This window comes from Palaemon carinicauda, chromosome 31 (assembly GCF_036898095.1).
Source record: "Palaemon carinicauda isolate YSFRI2023 chromosome 31, ASM3689809v2, whole genome shotgun sequence".
NCBI lineage: Eukaryota > Metazoa > Arthropoda > Malacostraca > Decapoda > Palaemonidae > Palaemon > Palaemon carinicauda.
Window position 1 is genome coordinate 11,098,592 of NC_090755.1, and position 16,127 is coordinate 11,114,718.

The window sequence follows — 16,127 nt, forward strand, 5'->3', positions numbered from 1 at the left end:
ATATTGGCAAGTGCTGCTTTGGTAGCAGTATATTCTCACCTCTTACGTCAGGCGATAGGGTATGTAGCATGAACTCTCCCATCACTGACTATCTGTATACGACACTGGTGTTCACACTTTCTCATGAAAAGAGTACGCTTACTGTCGGTATAATAAAGGGCTATGTCCTTTCTCCATCCTGGACAATCTCTCGCTCACTTATCGAAGAGAAAGGAATACTGCATACAGAGTCGTCCCTTTGGGAAAAAACAACAGAATGCTCCACTTTTACTGTTGTTTGGTCTTGTTCCAAATACAGTGTCTTCAACCTAGTGGTGTACTGCTTTTCACCTCAAGTAGAAGACACAAGTCTAAGATGTGTGATCAACGTACCTTCGAGTCTTCGATGATCTCTCTCGAGGGAGAAGTGGTATGTATCTAAATTGTATATGATACAGGTGTTCACACTCCTATACCAGCACTCTATCTCATATGGGACCAAGCTGTATTACCATTGATTAGGGTAAAAAAGCACCGCCCTTTCCACCCCCTCCCCCTGGCAATTACTGAGAGACAAGAAAATCAGGACCACTAAATGTTGTAGTGACCATCCTGAATCATGTATGCACTATCACGGGGAAGACTTCTCGACACCTACAGGCCTTCGCACGACATGCTTACACGCTGCTCAGTACCATGCTCTTACGTTATCCAATCAGAAATTGAAGCACCTACTGCTTTTCTAGGCTCTAAGGGCACAGGAGCAAAAAGTACCTAGGCCTCTGAGGAGTCAGACCTTCATGCTGTTGCCCGTTCCTCTGCAAGGTTTGCCCCTGATTTTGTTCGTTTGATATGAGAATTCAAAAACCAAACATGATCACCTCTGTGTAGGATGATAGTGCAGCCCTTCCTCTCTTCCCTCTTTGGAAAGTTCCAAAGACTACAACTTAGTAGAAAGAGCAGGAGCATGCAATCAACAAGCAGCTTGAACATAATGTTAGAAGATTGATCTCACGACATGATCACCATGTGCACAATCACATCGCGCATGATCTGTCACCAATAGACCGTTTTAACTGGTCGTGTTACTACGCCATTGGTCTTTTACGTGATTGTTGCACACCAAGCAATGAGACACTTCAATGTTTGATTTCCTGTACCTGTTCTTCAGTATCTTATGGATTATAGAGCTACTGGTATTGTTTCGTTCTGATTGGGTTCCCAGTGATCATTATGTTCAAATCACCAGGGAATAATACACTGGTCACTTTTTATCTGTTCTCTCAAGCTCCCAACCTGTAGGTCTTCCAACATACCGCAGTCCTTCAAAGCTCAAAATCTTCTGACTCACTGAGATTGTTATAAAACCTAGATCTTCCCACATTGAGACTGGTCCAGGACAGATCTCCCCATACCGCAAGATTTGACCAAACACCAAGATCTTCCAACTCGTTCATATGATAGGGATTAGAACATGGAACTTCTCAGTTTCAATCTTAGCACCAAGAGGCCTTATTGTGCTTGCACAGTTGTCAGTACTTATTCTCTCCAGCTAAGGACAAGCACTCGTTTGATATTGCTAAGATCGGCATAGTACCACTCTTTTTACTCTTGCTCTCCAAAGGCTAACTTATAGGGCTCCGTTGGCCTCTGAGAGCATGAAAGCCAGAAGCATTTCAGTTATTGAAAGAGATCTGCCAACTCTTGTTAAGGCCTTCTTCCTCTGCAGGGAATTGTCATTTGCGGAATGTCCTGAATGCAGGAAGGATTGTTCAAAGTTTATCGTAGAATCAGACTTTAGTACATGTCCCTATGAAGACAAATCTTCAAAACTTACTCTACAATCACCAAGGTCTTTTCCTTCATTTGCCAGTTGAGAGGCTAGATCATCATGAATGGCTCCCAACTAGCGCTTCAGTAGTTCCTGGAGCGCTACTAATCAGCAACTAGTGTTATCTTACCTTCTGGTGCATTAGGAGCAGGAATATTGGACAATCTATCCTGGTAGCTGTATGGCCAGGTCATTAGGAGGTTGACATGAGTCATTACAGGTCGTTAAGAGGTTGACACGAGTCATCACTAATTGCTTAGACATTTCTCAGGATTGTAAACCAGCCAGTTTGGTTAAGGGGACTTTATCCCACTAAAGGACAAGTCTCATATTAAAGAATGGGTTTTGTATTTGTGTAGGAACAAAGCACAAATTTTTAAAGTAATTTGTATTTTTTTCTATAACTATACAAACCCAAGTTTTTAGTTAGACTTCCCGCCCCAACCATTTCGCAAGTCCTAGCCTGAAGGTCAAAGTGAGGGAACAGTGGGTGAGGCTTCCCTGCCACTTTAGCTGAAAGCATACTCTTGTTAAAGGATACAGGTTTGTTTAGTCCGGAAAAAGACAAGTTACTTTTAAGATGTGAAAAACAAAGAAAGATTATAACATTCAGACCATCACTCAAGTTTTCTTTTCTGTCAGTCATCAAATTTGTAAGTCTAACTAACAGCTTCTTTGACAGGAGCATATTTTAAGTCTGACTAACAGCTTAACTGACAGGAGCTTATTTAAAGTCTGACTAACAGCTGAATTGACATGGGGGATATTTAAAGTCTGACTAACAGCTTCATTGACAATAGCATATTTAAAGTCTGACTAACAGCTTCATTGACAATAGCATATTTAAAGTCTGACTAACAGCTTAACTGACAAGAGCTTATTTTAAGTCTGACTAACAGCTGAATTGACATGGGGGATATTTAAAGTCTGACTAACAGCTTCATTGACAATAGCATATTTAATGTCTGACTAACAGCTTAATTGATAGGATCATATTTAAAGTCTGACTAACAGCTTCTTCAACAGGAGCATATTTTAAGTCTGACTAACAGCTTTGACAGGAGCATGTTGTAGCAATACATGGTCGTACCAAAATTTTCAAAATAGAATAGTATTGATAATACAGATGTGTATAAAATAAATTGTACAGGTTTATATAAAAATGTTATTTTTATAATAAAATAAATTTTTCAATATTTAACTTAGCCGGTGATTATAATAGCTGCAACTCTGTTGCTCGACAGAAAAACTCTACGGAAAAATTCGCCAGCGATCGCTACACAGGTAGGGGGTGTACTCAACAGCGCCATCTGTCGTTCAGATACCCAGTACTCATTGTAAACAAAGAACTCAATTTTCTCTCTGTCGAGCTATCGACAAGACGCTCTTATTCGCCGTTGCTAAACTGGAGTTTTTTCACAACTAATTGGTGAAGTACTTTATTCTAGTTTTGAGCTTTCGCTATGCAGGTGTTTTATCTTCATCTTAAATCTTGAACTCGTTTTGGATAGATTTAATTATGGTGACAAAGAGAGTATGGACTTTCTTTCACTTTTAAATGGCCGACCCTTCCCTTAGACGGAAGTGTGTTTAGGCTTTTAGTAATTCTTATCACGTTATAGTTTTTCCTCTATATATTTTATATCTCTCCGCCTTTATTAGGCCTCTTCGATTAACTTTCCATTTATTATAAACATGAAAATAAATGTTTTGTTTATATAGACCTTTCCTGAGAGTAGGCGGTCCTAACTTGGAAACCGAAGTTAATCAACGTTGAGCCCTTTATATCGTAATTAGCTTTTAAAGAGCTAAGGATTTAAAACTTTTTAAATGTAATATTTTATGAAAGAATTTCTTTGATAGTCTTCGTACTGTTTTCAAAGATGAACTAATGTTTAGTTTTTTTTATGCTACGCAGTTGTTGACGTTCAGGACGTTCAACATGCGTTCTATCGTTACGATAGAGAGAGAGTGTATCACGGTTTCACTTTGCAGTAAGAGTAAATCGATTCTGACGTTTTGTTCATTCTTTCTTAGCTTAAATGTTTTAAATTCTAATTTAAAGGAACTTTTTATTGAAAAACCTTTCAGTTTTTTCCTTTAGTCAAATAACATGTTTTTTTTGACGAAATATAATTGGGCTCTTCTCTTAGGTACGAAATCAAGAGAGAAAGAGAGAGAGAGATAGAGACGGAGGGAGAGAGAGGAGAGAAAACGTTCCGTTCAAGCGGGTAACGTTGTTCTCGTGTTACTCGCGTCCCTAGTCGCTGTACGGGGAGGAAGGATAAAACGTTTTTAGGTTTTTATTCTCGTCCCCAGGCTATGTGCGGTGAGAGATTGAAAACGTAGTTATATGAACTAGTGTTTAGTCTCTTTCCCAACCACTGATTTTTTTATCTTAAAATATGTTTTCTGTTTTTTGCTGGTATTAATGAGCTTGCATTATACGACTGATTTCGCAATTACTACCTTTTAATGAAGGTTAGAATTGCGTGTTTCAGGTAGAAATAAGTGCAAAACCGAAAATCGAAGTGATAAAGTGATATGCGCAAAGTGTTACAGTGTTGCGTCTGAGGCGCAAAGTGTTACAGTGTTGCGTCTGAGGCGCAAAGTGTTACAGTGTTGCGTCCGAGGGTTCGTCTGTTCGTGCCTGTCGTTCACCTAGTCCGGGACCTCTTACATGCTCCCAAGCCCAGGGGAGAAGTAATGTCAAACGACTTATGGGTTCGAGAGGCCTTGACCAACGAACAGACGTTTTTCCCTCTATGGTATCGGGTGTATCTTACCAAGATCTCCCCTACCATAAGACGAGAGAGACGTTGTTTCTCCTCGTCATCCGTAGGCTTTTCGCATAAGAAACCTGTCACAAGGTTTCGAAGCCCTTAAGCAAAAGTCAGTCCTTTCAGGACAGGTCCAGCGTCCTGGTTACAACCATTAGGACAGCTCTGACCCTATGCAGTCATCGGATAACTGCTCGCCGCCTAACAAAAGCATAACACAGACTCCGAGAGTCTTTTTTTGTAGGCAAAGTGTTGCGGTCACAGACGTTACCCTCGTCTCCGTTGATCCTTAATGGGTTGTATGGCAAGACATGCAGTATATGCTTGCCTCCCTTATGGAAGACTATTCTACCGATTAGTCCGTTGAGTCTAGCCGTTTATCTCATCGATATCCTGGCTTTCAGCCAACCTAACGTTCCTTTGTGCTTACTGTTGACGTTGGCGTAGCTTAGTCACGTCAGTCAGGTTGTTTAGAACCACACTCGATGCGGTCTCGTGTGGTTTTTCAGCCGCATTTGGACGTTAGGCCACTTGCTGATGCTCCTGTGGACGTTCAAGACGTTCACTAACAATCGGAGTTGACTTGTTTTGACGCTGTGCGTCAACCTCCGCATTCTAGAGTCGTTTTGACTGCTCAGTCTAGGCAGTCAAAGCAGTCTCGAGTGGACGCTGTGCGTCCTCACGCACCTGTTGTGGTTGACAGTTCAGTTGTTGACAGTTCACAGACTGTCAAGCAGTTACATGACGTTGCGTTCTGGTCCGCTACTAATGCACCAGTGAGAGACTCAGCTTTAATCGGACAAGGTTCCTGTAGATGAGGAAGTTGCTGTTCCCCCTCCTACTGATATTCCCTTGAGGACTCTGTCAGATGGAGAGGAGCCTAAAGCTGCTTAGCCTCCTATGGACTTTAATTAAATCATGATGATTTTTTTAAGGATCTTCGTCCGGATCTTTTTGTAACTGCTGCTCCTCGTTCGCCTAAACGTCAGAGCTTACACTAGGCCTAGCTACTTCGAAGCCGTTGTTTTTAAGCTAGTGCTCTCTCGCTCTCCTAGAGAGCGTTACGTTGGCTAGGCGACTGGTTTTTCACCAGGAGGAGTTTGGGGGATACAGCCTTTGCTTTCCCTTCTTTTAAACTGGCTTATAGAGCGAGAGTCTGATATGACACGAGAGAAGTTCTCGGCTTGGGAGTTCATGCCTCTGCCCAGATAGACTTCTCAATTCTGGTAAACTCTCCCTGGCGCCTAGCCAGGAGACGCTCCAAGTTGTTTACAGGTCAACTTCACAGCTGTTGTCGAGCCTTTGAAGTTTTGCTGTACTATTATGTCACGCATAACAAGGCTTTCAGGGATGGTAAACGGTTCCGCCTCAGTCGCTAACCCCGTCTGTTGCCACACCTGCTCCCGTAGACCCTAAATGGGCTTTGCTGCAAGACATGCAGTCCAAGCTTGCGTCCTTGATAGAGGACTTAAATGCGGAGAAGGTTGCTACCGAACCTTCTGGCCAACAACCTTCCAACCGGTCGGTTGTGCGCCCTGTTGACGCTGAGGTAACCTACTCGCGTCTGCCAGTTGAGGTGGTTCCTCCACCGATGCGACCCAGTGTGGGTTGCCAGCCGCACGTTGACGTTAAGCGACGCTCGTAGGTGGTTGTTGACGTTCAGGACGTTCAACAACCAGCAGAGGTGACTTGTTTTGACGCAGTGCGTCAACCTCAGCAACCCGGTAGGGTGTTGACTGCACAACCCAGACGGTCTAGACAGTCTCGGGTTGACGCTGTGCTTCCTCGCGCACCCATGGTTGTTGACAGTTCACAGACTGTGCAGCAGTTCCATGATATTGCGTCCGGCTCCGTCACGCATCCACCAGTGCGACCGGATTCAGCGAGCCAGACGTTGCCCACTCCGTTGCCGTTTCCTCATCAGTTTCGGATGAGGAACCCTCTGATGAGGACGTTGCTGAACAACAAGACGATCAGCCCCCAGCCCTGCTATCCATCCAGAAGATGCTGAAGAAGGAACGCTGCTCAGTCAGGCTGTGGATGAGTCTGGTAGGGACGCTGTCATCCGTGGAACAATTTGTGTCACTAGGAAGACTACACCTCCGTCCTCTTCAATACCATCTAGCTTTTCACTGGAAAAAGGACAAGACGCTAGAAGCGGTCTCGATCCCGGTTTCCGAAAAGATAAAGTCTTGTCTGACTTGGTGAAAGGACAATATCAACCTAAGAGAGGGTCTTCCCCTGACTGTTCAGACTCCCAACCACGTTCTCTTCTCGGACGCATCGGACGTAGGCTGGGGTGCGACATTAGACGGTCGGGAATGGTCGGGAATATGGAACTCGAGTCAAAGGACAATGCATTTCAACTGCAAGGAGCTACTGGCAGTAAGTCTGGCCTGGAAAAGCTTCAGGTCTCTCCTTCAAGGCAAAGTGGTGGAGGTGAACTCGGACAACACCACAGCTTTGGCGTACATCTCCAAGCAAGGAGGGACCTACTCTCTGACGTTGTACAAGATCGCAAGGGACCTCCTCACCTGGTCAAAAGGTCTAAACATATCACTAGTAACGAGGTTCATCCAAGGCAACTTGAATGTCATGGCAGATTGTCTCAGTCGGAAGGGACAAATAATTCCAACAGAATGAACCCTCCACAAGGATGTATGCAAGAGACTTTGGGCCACCTGGGGCCAGCCAACCATAGATCTCTTCGCAACCTCGATGACCAAGAGGCTCCCAATATTTTGCTCACCAATCCCGGACCCAGCAGCAGTTCATTTAGATGCCTTTCTCCTAGATTGGTCACATCTAGATCTATATGCATTCCCTCCGTTCAAGATTGACAACAAGGTACTGCAGAAGTTCGCCTCTCACGAAGGGACAAGGTTGACGCTAGTTGCTCCCCTCTGGCCCGCGAGAGAATGGTTCACCGAGGTACTTCGATGGCTAGTAGACGTTCCCAGAACACTTCCCCTAAGGGTGGACCTTCTACGTCAGCCACACGTAAAGAAGGTACACCAAGGCCTCCACGCTCTTCGTCTGACTGCCTTCAGACTATCGAAAGACTCTCGAGAGCTAGAGGCTTTTCGAAGGAGGCAGCCAGAGCGATTGCTAGAGCAAGGAGAACATCCACCCTTAGAGTCTACCAATCGAAGTGGGAAATCTTCCGAAACTGGTGCAAGTCAGTATCCGTATCCTCGACCAGTACCTCTGTAACTCAAATAGCTGACTTCCTCTTATATCTGAGGAAAGAACGATCTCTTTCAGCTCCCACTATCAAGGGTTACAGAAGCATGTTGGCATCAGTCTTCCGTCACAGAGGCTTAGATCTTTCCAACAATAAAGATCTACAGGACCTCCTTAAGTCTTTTGAGACCACGAAGGAGCGTCGTTTGGTTACACCTGGTTGGAATTTAGACGTGGTACTAAGATTCCTTATGTCAGACAGGTTCGAGCCGCTACAATCAGCCTCCCTGAAAGATCTCACCTTAAAGACTCTTTTCCTGGTATGCTTAGCCACAGCTAAAAGAGTCAGTGAGATTCATGCCTTCAGCAAGAACATCGGATTCTCATCTGAAACGGCTACATGTTCTCTACAACTTGGTTTTCTAGCCAAAAACGAGCTGCCTTCTCGACCTTGGCCAAAATCGTTCGATATTCCAAGCTTATCGTATGGTTGGAAATGAACTAGAAAGAGTCTTATGCCCTGTAAGAGCTCTTAAGTTCTATTTAAAACGAACTAAACCTTTACGAGGCCTGTCTGAAGCTTTATGGTGTTCAGTTAAGAATCCATCTTTGCCTATGTCAAAGAATGCTTTATCCTATTTTATCAGACTGTTAATACGAGAAGCTCATTCCCATCTGAATGAGGAAGACCAAGCTTTGCTGAAGGTAAGGACACACGAAGTTAGAGCTGTCGCAACTTCCGTGGCCTTTAAACAAAATAGATCTCTGCGAAGTATAATCGACGCAACCTATTGGAGAAGCAAGTCAGTGTTCGCGTCTTTTTATCTTAAGGATGTCCAGTCTCTTTACGAGAACTGCTACACTCTGGGACCATTCGTAGCAGCGAGTGCAGTAGTGGGTGAGGGCTCAACCACTACAATTCCCTAATTCCATAACCTTTTTAATCTCACTGACTCTTTTAGCTGTGGCTAGGCAAACCAGGAAAAGAGTCTTTAAGGTGAGATCTTTCAGGGAGGCTGATTGTAGCGGCTCGAACCTGTCTGACATGGGGAATCTTAGTACCACGTCTAAATTCCAACCAGGTGTAACCAAACGACGCTCCTTCGTGGTCTCAAAAGACTTAAGGAGGTCCTGTAGATCTTTATTGTTGGAAAGATCTAAGCCTCTGTGACGGAAGACTGATGCCAACATGCCTCTGTAACCCTTGATAGTGGGAGCTGAAAGAGATCGTTCTTTCCTCAGATATAAGAGGAAGTCAGCTATTTGAGTTACAGAGGTACTGGTCGAGGATACTGATACTGACTTGCACCAGTCTCGAAAGACTTCCCACTTCGATTGGTAGACTCTAAGGGTGGATGTTCTCCTTGCTCTAGCAATCGCTCTGGCTGCCTCTTTCGAAAAGCCTCTAGCTCTCGAGAGTCTTTCGATAGTCTGAAGGCAGTCAGACGAAGAGCGTGGAGGCCTTGGTGTACCTTCTTTACGTGTGGCTGACGTAGAAGGTCCACCCTTAGGGGAAGTGTTCTGGGAACGTCTACTAGCCATCGAAGTACCTCGGTGAACCATTCTCTCGCGGGCCAGAGGGGAGAAACTAGCGTCAACCTTATCCCTTCGTGAGAGGCGAACTTCTGCAGTACCTTGTTGACAATCTTGAACGGAGGGAATGCATATAGATCTAGATGTGACCAATCTAGGAGAAAGGCATCTATATGAACTGCTGCTGGGTCCGGGATTGGTGAGCAATAAATTGGGAGCCTCTTGGTCATCGAGGTTGCGAAGAGATCTATGGTCGGCTGGCCCCAGGTGGCCCAAAGACTCTTGCATACATCCTTGTGGAGGGTCCATTCTGTTGGAAGAATTTGTCCCTTCCGACTGAGGCAATCTGCCATGACATTCAAGTTGCCTTGGATGAACCTCGTAAGTAGCGATATGTTTAGACCTTTTGACCAGGTGAGGAGGTCCCTTGCGATCTCGTACAGCGTCAGTGAGTGGGTCCCTCCTTGCTTGGAGATGTACGCCAAAGCCGTGGTGTTGTCCGAGTTCACCTCCACCACTTTGCCTTGAAGGAGAGACCTGAAGCTTTTCAAGGCCAGATGTACTGCCAGTAGCTCCTTGCAGTTGATATGCATTGTCCCTTTGACTCGAGTTCCATATTCCCGAGCATTCCCGACCGTCTAATGTCGCGCCCCAGCCTACGTCCGATGCGTCTGAGAAGAGAACGTGGTTGGGAGTCTGAACAGCCAGGGGCAGACCCTCTCTGAGGTTGATACTGTCCTTCCACCATGTCAGGCAAGACTTCATCTTTTCGGAAACCGGAATCGAGACCGCTTCTAGCGTCTTGTCCTTTTTCCAGTGAAATGCTAGGTGATATTGAAGAGGACGGAGGTGTAGTCTTCCTAATGCTACGAACTGTTCCAGGGATGATAGCGTCCCTATCAGACTCATCCACTGCCTGACTGAACATCGTTCCTTCTTCAGCATGTTCTGGATGCATAACAGGGCTTGGCTTGTTCTGGGGGCCGACGGAAAAGCCCGAAAAGCTAGACTGTGAATCTCCATCCCTAAATACACAATAGTTTGGGATGGGACCACTCGAGACTTTTCTATATTGACAAGGAGACCCAATTCCTTGGTCAGATCTAGAGTCCACTTTAGATCCTTCAGACAGCGACGACTGGAAGAAGCTCTGAGAAGCCAGTCGTCCAAGTAGAGGGAGGCTCGGATATCCGCTAAATGAAGGAATTTGGCTACATTCCTCATCAGCCTCGTAAACACAAGAGGAGCTGTGCTTAGGCCAAAGCACAGGGCTTGAAACTGGTAGACAACCTTTTTGTAAACGAATCTCAGAAAAGGTTGGGAGTCCGGGTGGATGGGGACGTGGAAGTAGGCGTCCCTTAGGTCTAACGAGACCATCCAGTCTTCCCTTCTGACCGCTGCTAGAACCGACTTTGTGGTCTCCATGGAGAACGTCTGCTTTGTGACAAAGACATTCAGCGCACTGACGTCTAGCACCGGCCTCCACCCTCCTGTCTTCTTTGCCACTAAGAAGAGACGGTTGTAGAAGCCCGGGGTTTGATGGTCCAGGACTTTGACTACCGCTCCCTTTTCTAGTAAGAGAGACACTTCCTGTTTCAATGCTCGTCTCTTGTCTTCCTCTCTGTACCTGGGGGAGAGATCGATGGGAGATGTTGCTAGAGGGGGTTTTCGTACAAACGGGATCTTGTACCCCTCTCTGAGCAACTTCACAGATTGTGCATCTGCGCCTCTCTTCTCCCAGGTCTGCCAGAAGTTCTTGAGTCTGGCTCCCACTGCTGTCTGAAGAAGCTGGCAGTCAGACTCTGCCTTTAAGGTTAGGCTCCGCTTTCAAGGGGTGCCAATCGTAAAAAATATTTCCCAAAAATACACTAATCAAGACACGCTAATGAAATTTTCAGGGATTATTAGCACTATAATAAGGCATATCCTCTGTAAGTTTTATCATCCTACAGGGAAAATAAAGGATTTTATGAATAAAAATGTGAAAATCGGAGCTAGCGACATAAAATTTGTTTGGTGACCAGTGAGAAACTAATGTCTTGAATTGAAATTCGCTCTGTAATTATGTTTGTTTATCCACCTGGAACAAGCAGACAAAGTTTTATCAAAATCGAACAGTAAATAAGCACACAGTAAGAAAAAAATGAGCATTAACTTTAGTGAAAGCCCGGCTGGTGATGGAGGGATACCTAGAAATAAATATTCACCAAAAATTAAAATTTCGATTTAGGGAAAAAACCTTCTGTGTTTTTCTAGGTATTATGTCACTTGATGGCCTAAAACATCTAAATATTATATTACTTAAGGCATAAGAGCAGGACAAGCAAAGAAATACACCCCTCTCCCGAAAAAGAAAAAACGAGAAATTACGATTTTTGTCTGATGACGAAAATATTGGATATAAAATCATAGTCTCCCCTGAGCCCATTTTCTTTGGTATCACTGATATGAGAAAACGACTTTGAACAGTTTTTAAGGGGTAAACTGAAAAAATTAGAAAATTATTAATGATATTTCGTATTTTTACTATTAACATAAGGGGGGCGTTGATGACCAGGGGGGGCATTATAGAGGCTGGAGATGAATTCTACACATATCACAGCCTTCTGATAGGCAAAAGGAAGACTTTTAGCAAAGAAAAAAAAATTGGGAAAATTCACCCTCTGATCGTGGAGCCAGGACTTGGTTCCTTTCTTCTTTCCACGTCTCCCTTCGGCACGAGCACCTCCTCTGCTGGAGGCTCTGCCACGAAAGGGCGGAATAAATCGGGACGCTGGAGTGTCCATCCTTGGTCTAGCTGACAAGGTAGGCAAAGGGGTGGCTTTGCGAGCAGAGGACGCAACCAGATCATGAGTATCCTTCTGTATCAAAGAAGCAGCAATCTCCTTAATCAAGTCCTCTGGAAAGAGGCACTTGGAAAGAGGAGCAAACAGAAGTTCGGATCTTTGGCAAGGTGTAACTCCAGCTGACAGGAAAGAGCAAAGGTTCTCACGCTTCTTGAGGACTCCGGACACGAAAGATGCAGCAAGCTCATTAGATCCGTCACGTACGGCCTTGTCCATGCAGGACATGATGAGCAATGAAGTCTCCTTCTCTGTCGGAGAGATCTTCCTGCTTAGAGCTCCCAGACACCAGTCTAAAAAGTTGAAGACCTCGAAGGCTCTAAATATCCCTTTCAAAAGGTGGTCCAGGTCCGAAGATGACCAACATATCTTTGAGCGTCTCATGGCTAGCCGGCGGGGAGAGTCTACAAGACTTGAGAAGTCGCCTTGGGCAGAGGCAGGAACTCCCAAGCCGAGAACTTCTCCCGTGGCATACCAGACGCTCGATCTAGAAGAGAGTCTAGCAGGGGGAAACGTAAAGGCTGTCTTCCCTAGACTCTTTTTGGACTGCATCCATTCTCCTATCACTCGTAAAGCTCTCTTGGACGAGCGAGCGAGGACGAGTCTAGTAAAGGCAGGCGAGGATGACGGCATACCTAAAACAAACTCTGACGGAGGAGAGCGCGGAGCCACAGACACAAACTGGTCCGGAAACATCTCTTTGAACAGTGCTAAAACCTTCCTAAAGTCCAAAGAGGGTTGCGTAGACTTAGGCTCGTCAAGATCCGAATGTGGTTCATCTACGTGTGCAGCACCATCATCATCAGAAAGACCATCATCCGAGTATTGAGGAGGAAGCGGTAATGGAGTAGGTAACGGCTGGTTAGCTGAGTCCGGTCGCACGGGTGCATGCGTGACTGAGCCGGACGCAACGTCATGGAACTGTTGCCCAGTCTGTGAGCTGGCAACCACCATAGCAGCGCGGGGACGCACAGCGTCTACTCCAGACTGTCTAGCCTGATGTGGGTGAGCAGTGGCAACCACACTGGGTTGCGGAGGTTGACGCACCGCGTCAAAACAAAACAACTCTGACGGTTGTTGTACCTCACGAACGTCAACGGAAGGTTCCGTGCGTCGCTGAACGTCAACATGCGGCTGGCAGGGCACACTGGAACGCATGGGTGGCGGGACTCTCTCAACTGGAGTGCGCAAGAAGGTCGCCTCAGCGTCCACAGGACGCACAACCGAGTGTGTGATTGGTTGTAGGCAAGAGGCTGTACTAGCTGGTGCAGCAGCAACCTTCTCCGCACGCAAGTCCTGCATCAGAGACGTTAATTGGGACTGCATGCTCTGCAGCAAAGACCACTTAGGGTCTGCAGGAGCAGGTGCGGCGACAGACGGTGTAACTGTCTGAGGCGGTACCGCTTTACCTCTCTTTGGAGGTGAGCAGTCATCTGATGACTGCAGCGAGTCCGAACTGACCCAGTGGCTACAACTGGGCCGTTGGACTGCCGCGGAAGGGACCGACTTGCGCTTCAACGGTCGTGAGACCTTGGTCCATGGTTTCTTGCGAGAAACCTCTTCCGCAGACGAGGTATAAATGGGCTCTCTCGTCTTTGTGTGGTGGGGGCGATCTTGGGTAGATACGCCCGAAACCACAGAGGGAACGTCTGTTCGCTTGCAAGAGGTCCCGGACTAGGAGGACGACAGGCACTAACAGACGAACCCTCAAGCGCAACACTATCCACAACACTATCACTCACTTTGTCACTTCCCACTGTACTTTTACACTTCAGCTCCTTGACATCTGCCATGAGCTGATTACGGTCACTAGCCAGTGACTCAACTCTCTCACCCAGAGCTTGGATGGCACGCATCATATCAGCCATCGAAGGTTCCTGAGTGCCAGAAGGGGGGTTAGGAGCAACCACTACAGGGGAAGGAATAGGTTGTGGGGCATGAGGAGAGGAAATGTCAATAGATCGAGAGGAACTTCTCCTAACTCTATCTCTCTCTAGCCTACGTGTATATTTTTGGAATTCGATAAAATCGAATTCCGAAAGCCCAACGCACTCCTCACATCGATCTTCCAATTGACAGGTTTTATCCCGACAATTGGAACAAACAGTGTGAGGGTCGATAGAGGCCTTCGAAAGACGCCTTGAACAGTCCCTAGCATTACACTTCCTAAATTTTGGGACTTGTGAAGGGTCAGCCATTTTGAATTGGTCAAAGGGGAATTCAAAAACTAAACAAAGTCATCAACAAATAATCCGTAATCAAAAAAAGAATGCAAGGATTTTTGAAGAGAAAGCCTGCACAGCGAAAGCTCAAAACTAGAATACCCTGTAGTGTACTTCACCAAATAGTTGTGAAAACAAATCCAGTTAGCACAGCGAATTAGTAGGTCTTGCCGGTAGCACGACAGAGAGAAAATTGAGTTCTTTGTTTACATTGAGTACTGGGTACTTGGACGACAGATGGCGCTGTTGGGCACACCCGCAACCTGTATAGCGATCGCTGGCGAATTTTTTCCTTAGAGTTTTCTGTCGAGCAACAGAGTTGCAGCTATTATAATCACCGGCTAAGTTAAATATTGAAAAATTATATTTATACATTATACAAGAAAATATAGTAATGAAAGCAAAAGGAATTTTTTCATTTATAACTGCAGTTTTCTCACTTATTTGTGCATATAACTTATTATATATATTATGTAGCTTGGTTGTATAAAGTTTTATATTATGAGAATAGTTTATAAATATATGAATATATTTGTTCATAAGTAAATAGCAGGCTCTTCCACGGCAACTGGATCTAGACGTTGAAGGCTTAATAACAAGGAAAGGATTGTTGGGAAGCCGGAGGGTGGAAATTACGGATTGGGTCGCTTCTGAAAGCCTGCTGGTTGTATTTTTTAATTTGGTAAGCTATTTTTATTCTCCCGTTCATTGTGTGGAGGCAAAGGAATATAATGTATTGTGTGGTATGATAATGTAATGAAGCAAGGTTGAAACCAAAAGAATAGTGTTGTCTGTGCCTTTTTAGGGAGGGGGAGAGAGAGAGAGAGAGAGAGAGAGAGAGAGAGAGAGAGAGACTGACAGTGCAGAACTGGACCTGTATATTTCCGAAGTTTTCTTAAGCATTAGCTTTAAAGTGCTATGTGGTTCACAAGACTAGTTGCCTTATAAAGGCATTCATTGTAACAGATTGCCTTCTTCCACATCTACATTGTGACATCTACTTCCTTCCATGGCGCACTTCATAAGAAACATTCCTCCTGTCTCACCTCTGTGGATTAGTGGTAAGCTTTGGTATTATTACATCTCTTCAGGATTCAGTTCACCCACTGGTTACCCGATTGGTGTGGCAAGAAGGTTCTAGCCTTTACACTAGACAGAATCATAGTTCGTGCTCTTCTTTCTCCTCTTGAGGGTTGTAAAGTCTTGGGTCGTGACAAAAGACATGACTGCCCTGTGTTCAAAGCATGATTTTATTTTTTTTTTGAGGCTGGGAATGAAAGCAGCATACTTGGTGGTCAATAAGACATTCGTGCATTTGATAACTTTATTTGAGGTACATGCAACGAATGTTCGAAGCTGAAAAAATAAATGTTCGTAATTACACACTTGTAATGGTTATAAAATAAAATAGGCTACCATATCTGTGATAGGCCATCCTGCTACATACATATATATATATATATAAATGACTTTCCTGTGGCATGCATGGATATGGGATATGCACTGTCATATATATTAATCTATGTATGTACACTGTGATGCATGCTTATATTTACTGCCAGACCTGCATAAAATTACTCATTGGGAGAACTGTAAAATGTGCCCATGATTGGCCTATCCAAATGTGTGACTCTCATCTGGCTGCTATGTAGCCTGCAATATAAATAAAACATAATGCCCCCTCTGGGATTATAATAATGATGCACTGTCTTATACTATTACCCCCCTCTGGGATCATAATAATGATGCACTGTCT